This window comes from Saccostrea cucullata, unplaced genomic scaffold, assembly GCF_032062105.1.
Source record: "Saccostrea cucullata isolate Sc308-1 unplaced genomic scaffold, CSIRO_AGI_Scuc_v1 ctg1859, whole genome shotgun sequence".
NCBI lineage: Eukaryota > Metazoa > Mollusca > Bivalvia > Ostreida > Ostreidae > Saccostrea > Saccostrea cuccullata.
In genome coordinates, this window is record NW_026938953.1 from 40,461 (window position 1) to 47,500 (window position 7,040).

A 7,040-nucleotide genomic window follows, 5' to 3' on the forward strand; every position below is an offset into this window, starting at 1 on the left:
ATTTCAGGCAAGTTAAGCAATGACGAGTCTGTTTAACCATTGGATTGCTAACCGCTCAAAAACATGGAAAACCTTGGAAAGTAATGAGATATAGGCCTATCTAAATGACATGCAAAAATTTAGGAGTTTTTCATACAAACATAATATGTATACTTTGTGGTGTCAGCATCATTCATTTAATGATTTGTTTGTATCTTTCATTAAGCACTATAAAATGAAATTCTGTATCACTCCAAACGTTGTTTAAGGATATTTATTTGAACAGCAAATTAAAAATTGCATTTTTATACAACGATTTCCATCATTTTATTGTCCCCTGATGGAATCTAAATAAATTGATGAAATAAACTTCACTATTATTTCTCATTTTATTTTTTTCACATTTGCATCTACAATACCTAGGACTTGTCTTGGTACAAGTCCACTAAAGATGATAACACTTAAATATTCTCCCATGCACATACGTTTAAAAAAACCATGTCAGAACGTTTTTCAAATCATTCGACAAAAGTGTTTATGATATGATAAATACTCTTAGCTCTCTGATTTTCCAAGATCTAGCATTGTGGAAAAAAAAAACAGGTTATGTTCACCTAAATGGGATCTTCCTAGTGAAAATTACGAACATTTACTTCTTGCTACGTCAGACGAAATATAGAGCGGGAAAATCCAAACTGATTGAAATATTTTGGGAATGTACTTTTTTTGTACTCGATTTACACTCAGGTGAGCAAAAATTGTGCTCAATCATGCACATGAAAAACAAATCCTTGCATTTTTTTCTGAATGTAAATTTTCACTGGGTGGTAGAATAACTTGACAAGCAATTAGATAAATAATGTAGGTGTGCATGTCAAATACGGCACTTTTCAGAACTTCCAATTTAAAAAAAAAGATATTCATGTATGTATTTATTTTTATATATGCTTTATTGCATATATTTTTATAATTTTTTTGGTGGAGGTGGTGGGAAGGGGGGGGGGGGGGTTACAACAGTATTAACATATCGATCTTTTCAATACATAACAAATAAGGAGAATGTCGGTTATACGTCTTTTCAATAAATGTAGCTTTGTTAGCTGAGCTAGTGTCACTTTGCTTTCAAGGGGTTCTGGTTCTACAATAAATGAAAAAAATACCGAGGATTTAGATCTGGCATTGGTGTAGTTTAACAATTCTGTCATTTAGTTTTGATTGGTGTTAATTTCTGGGCAGTTTTCCTGACATGTGATTAAACCGAATCAATTTTCGCCAAGACTTCGGATTGAAAAAAAATCACTCTTACTTTCTTTTAAAATATATTTTTACACTCAATATCATCATTGCATGTAATAATGCAGCTGTAGTTTGACAACAATCAGAGTCAGATATGTTATGAAATAGACAAAAGTCATGAAAATATACATGTATGCAGAAAGCACAACGGAGAAAATCTTGTGACGATATATTTTGATCGCAGTTTTTGTTGCAAAACAATGACGTCGCTTTTACTATTGTGACGTAAAATTCTGTCAGATTACATAAGGGGGGATTTTGCTTGGAACGACTTATTTATTAAGTAAAAATAATGCAATAATTAGAATAAGGCCATTCCAAGTTTTTTTCGCATCTTTAAAAACCTACCTACCTATTCGCAGAAAACAAACAAGCCAAAACAAGAAACACAAGCTAAAAAGTCATAAAAATGACGCCCTTCAAATGATTTGATCTAACTTAACTGCTTTAATAGAAGATATATCTATTCTTAAGCAAACACAACGGATTAAATGCTTACAATACACCCAATATATCTTACTGTACATAATTATTTGGAGAAATTTACAAAATTCAAAAATTTCGACTAAATTTATCAATTTCAGGACTTCTGTTGTTGTGTGTTTTTTTCTCATATGGGGTGTCAAAAACCAAGGCACACGCGGACGCTAAACATAGAAAAAACTTGGATTGGCCTAAGATATAATACATATATGTTTAATGTTACATAACTCTCAAATCATGGCTTTCTTTTAGATGGGTGGAAACGCAGAGAGAGTCCGTTAAATGAGCTCAAGATTTTGATTCCAATTACAAAATAAAAACACCCCGAAATATATTACTGTACAGATTAAAAGTATCGCCATAATATTAGTTAACATTAACTCTGACTAATATTGTAACAGTATAAAATCAAAATTGATTACAGAAAAACATAATTCCTGTACATACCATAACAGAAGATGGGCATGAATAAAAAACTTGAGATGACAGTCGAAAAGTATATGATAGCCATTTCAGATATAAGGAAATTAAATGCAAACAGGACGTAAAAAGAAATATTTCTATTGTATAAAACACACACTTTTAAAGTGTGCCGCCTTGTTAACACAAATACAACGTCATGGTAGCTCACTCGATAGAGCGCTCGCTCCATGATCGGAATATGGAGGGTTCATCAATCCCGTGACTTATCTTATTTGATAATGATATGCATGTAAGTACATTGTACATGTTGCAACTGCTCCCTTGCAAAACACTTGAAACTTTAAAGTGAATACCGCGGGTCTCACGGATGACACCAGTGGCGATTACAAGTCTAAATTTAGAATCCTTCACTTATAGAAAATATTTATATGAGTGAAGAATTGTCGAATTCGAAAAAAAGAACGACCAATTTAACACTCGAATCGGTGATATGATTCTCTCCTCTCAATTTGTGAGTAAGTCACTCTTTCAATTACCTTAACCTCCTTTTTGTTTACTAGAAATTGATATTAAATTTTCGGGCTTCAGAGCAATGACCGACATTTCAGTTAATGAAGCCTGTAGCGGTATTTCATAGGCACTATATATTTCAATGACATGATTTTGAAATAAATCTGGCTAACAAGCTAATCAATGATTTCTTTTTCATTCCAGTCCATTTCTTTTTTATTCAATCTATTAATTCAAAAGAAATAGCTTTCTATATTTCTCTTATGTAACAAACCTTTTTTATGTCTATATATTGTATATTAAATCTGACTTCTGACGAACAACACATAGCATAACAAGGAAAAAACATACCAATTATATGTAACAATAAACCCAATATGTGACAGACCAAGAACCATTTAAGCGAGTACTTTAATATTTTCAATACCAGTGGTCAAATAAGTGCGTTACATTACCATTTATGTTTTCTTCAGCGGGTGATGGTTTGCTTCCTTCTTAATTAATTATCAATATTATATAACATATATCAAGGAAGAAGGGGAAATATTAATTTCTTTACCTGCAAAATTTGATATTGCTTTTGACATACTGTACGTATACAGGGAAATATAAAAAAAAAAGGGCAAATTCAATTTTGTGATACCCTTAAAAATTTGTTCTTATGCTAATCTATACAGTCTAACATTTCTGATGATTTGCTGAGCGGGCATAAAAAATCGATGTTGGACCGCTGAGTGAGATGTTAGACCGCTCGCCTTCGTCACACAATGGGTGGAGCTTAAGGCTGACATGAATTCTTAAAAACGCAACATTTTCATCTATGTACGACTTGTTTCATACCAACTATAGCCGTATTCCGCCATATTTCTTCCAGATACCTTGTCTCATTGTAACGATATATACCCCAATGCGCTCGTTACAGTTGAATGATTTTTTGACTTGGGCATCGACTTGTACACATCTCCGATGGTAAAGCATATGAGAAAACATGAGGAGATTAAGACATTCCAAAACCACAATAAACAACATAATAATTATATTTCTGAATAATTATTGATTTGAATCAAAAGAAAAGAAATGCAAGTTTGTTGAGAAAATTAGATGCACGAGTACGTATTTTTACAGTGCGCCAATTTATGCAGAATAAACTTGAAATAAAAAGCAGTAAAATCTGCAAACACATTTTGAAATTATATCATTTAAATGGAACAAAACAACCCTGCAACATCTTTGATTTGCAGCCCCTATGCAATTGGTGCATATCGAGAAAACGCCTCGAACGCTGTAAACGTACCCATACCTGGTAGTAAGGTTACTGCATCGGTTCGAAGATGTGCACAAGTCAAGTGATATACACCCTGAATTCCATTTATTGAAAAGAAATAAACTCCGTAAAAGCTCAATAGTAAACACAATGTCATTACTCCGTACAGACTAACACGTCGATACACTTAGTCCGTGCTGATCAGATTTTGGTCAGGCAAAATATCACAAGTGGAAAGAGAAGTTATTTGGTATTTTCGCGGCTGAAGGGGGGGGGGGTGTATTATAGCTGCTGTGCATAAGCTATCTATCTACATGTAATTTTAATATACATTCTACACAAAATCATTTATATAGTCTGCAGTGGATATGCGTCGCAAAATTCATTTGTCAATTATAACTGATTATTTTAGTACTAATCTCAAATCGAAACCAAGTAATTTGATCCACGGTAATTATTTACTTCAAATCTTAAAAGCAATTAACCAGAATACAATTTTTTTTATGTGTGCATAAATATATACGTTCTTTAACACACACACACACACACACACACACACACACACACACACACACACATAAATATATACGTTCTTTAACACACACACACACACTGAGTGTGTGTGTGGCTCCCCCATACTGGGGACCTGCTACAGATACGCAAGTCGTAAAATGGGGACATAAAAAACATTGGGGACTTGATTTAAGTCCCCAAACTTTTTTTTCGTTGAAAACGAAAAATTGACATGTCTCAATCCTAAAAATATCAAAAAAATAACGTGTCCCAGTTACGGGGTTTTATCGGACACATGATTACACAGATATCGTGTTGATTGAAGTTGCCATCTTCACTTACACATCTCTGACGTTACACACTTCTAGATTACGCATGCGCGTGTGTAAAAAAAGCGGAAGTCCAATTGTTTTGAAGCGGGATACAAAAACGTGTGGAAAAGAAGACACAGAGGAAAGCCTGGGCACAGAATCCTAGATTCTTTTGATAAGGATGATTTTTATGCTGGAAAACGGTATGTTATCTACTTCTTGGATAAGATATGGTGCGAGGAAACTTGCATCAAAGTATTGAAGGGGGGAGGGGGCAGTGACGATTGCTGCATAGGCCTATCGGGTACTAAGTTGAAATGAAAAGACAGTTATTTATGTGATTTTCTTTCTTGAAATAGTACACAATTTATGCTATTCATTTCACAATGGTTTAAAATTCATCAAATGTGAGGTATATTAATCGAATGTGTTTTGTATTTCATGTCAACATGAAATGACCTTTACTAAGTTTTAACTGAACTAAATCCAGTCCACTTTAATTGGAGAAAATGGAAATGTAGTTTGTATGTGTGAGTTTTTTTGAGCCAATAGTGAGATCAGATTGTACCACCCCCCCCCCCTTTCTTCTTGAGATCTGCAATTTAATTTGTTTTTAAAGCCAAACCTAAGATCGGGTTGTACCAAACACCTCAACAACCCACCCCTTCTTCTTGTCGAGCTCAACAACCTATTTCTGGTGTTGTTTTCTTTTCATTTTTTAAAGCAAAAAGTGAGATCTGATTGTACCCCCCCCCCCTTTTACTTGAGAGAGAACATACAGTGTAGTTATCAATTCATCATATATATTCACTTGTCCTATAAGCATTACTTAATACAATAATAGCCAATCTCAATTTTACTCAAAATGCACTTATTATCTACTGCTAAAGAGCAAATAATTGAATATCAAACATATATTGTTTTCATGTTGTTTATAATTAAAGAAACTTGGACTGAAGCATCTTTTAATTTAAAAAGCTACCACATTACTTATATGACAGTATAATTTCATTAAGTGACAATTATATTTTCCACATTTTTTTCTTAATTATTACCATTTTACTGCATTCTTTTAAAAAAAATCACATTTGATGTCTCTAAGGGCCTGTACGTGTTATGGGCATTGGAATAAAAATGCTCAGAAAGAAAAATATGGAAAAAAAACGTACGTCTTGAACAAATTTTATTAATGAATTTTTTTTAAATTATATAATTATTTATTATCCTTAAACATATTAAAAGATATAGAATTAAAATAAAATATAAAAATCATGCAAACTTGTGTATATTAGATTTTTTTAATCAGGTCATTATATCCTAAAGCAAGACATTATACCTCTGTCGTTTTTATTATGTCCAATAAAAAGTTTATATATTTCATTGTGCATTTTGCCACGATTCTCATAGAAGATAACAATATTTATTATTTCCACTAAAAATGATATTCTGTATTACCGGTATGCACCAAAATTGACAAAAAACTATTTATTATAATCAGTCAGGACATTGTACTATAAGGGCATTATACACTTCCGGTGTAAACAGCATACTCAGGAACTGAGGAAGCAGGTAAGGCATGGTTTGGACTGAAAAAAAAAAACCAACGTCCTTGTTTGATTCCTTGAAACGATTGTGTAATTATGTTCTGGAGACTTGAAGTCTGTACAAAGACACAATACATCAAAGTAGTTTCATGTCGACCGCTTTATACCTGTTAGACAGATCATGGATAAGCCTTTCCGAATTCCCTCAGTTTAATTCTCATTTCACTGTTAGTGTGTTTGTTTATAAACAAACAGCTTTTAAATTGAATTTTTAAGAGTTTAGAGTTAACTATAACAGGGTCCGACACTCGTCAAAATTTGGTCTCGCCATTCGGGCAACCTTGGTATGATCACAGGTTGCCCAAATGAATTTCAGGTCGTCCAAATAAAATATCAATTGAAACAAAACTTAATGTACAATTGTTTACAATTTGTTAAGATAATAAATAGAAGCTAGTTGTGTTTTTGTATTAAAAAATGTAAACCAGACATTTTTGGAATTTAAAGATGTCTTCTAGTATTTTATCAAACAAAAATATAAGCAGAATCAGACATGCAGAATGCTAAAGTTTGTAGCTTAAAACATTCATTTTCACTTGCCATGAAGGCCTATATAGAGGGTCAAAAAACCCTGGACTGAATTAATCAGGTGTTACATTACAGTGGACACCCAAAATGGCTGTCTAGCAGCAGAAAACGATCATTATGATCAGAAAG

The 7,040-nt window shown here is 32.9% G+C and overlaps 1 long non-coding RNA gene across 1 annotated transcript in view; it reads left to right on the top strand.

Annotated features, from left to right (window-relative positions):
* Positions 1-4,673: 4,673 nt before the first annotated feature.
* LOC134251939 (uncharacterized) overlaps positions 4,674-7,040 on the top strand; it is an 11,288-nt gene continuing 8,921 nt past the window's right edge. Inside the window, exon 1 of the long non-coding RNA XR_009988852.1 lies at positions 4,674-4,982. This is a non-coding gene — a long non-coding RNA (uncharacterized LOC134251939). The remainder of the gene's footprint in view (positions 4,983-7,040) is intronic.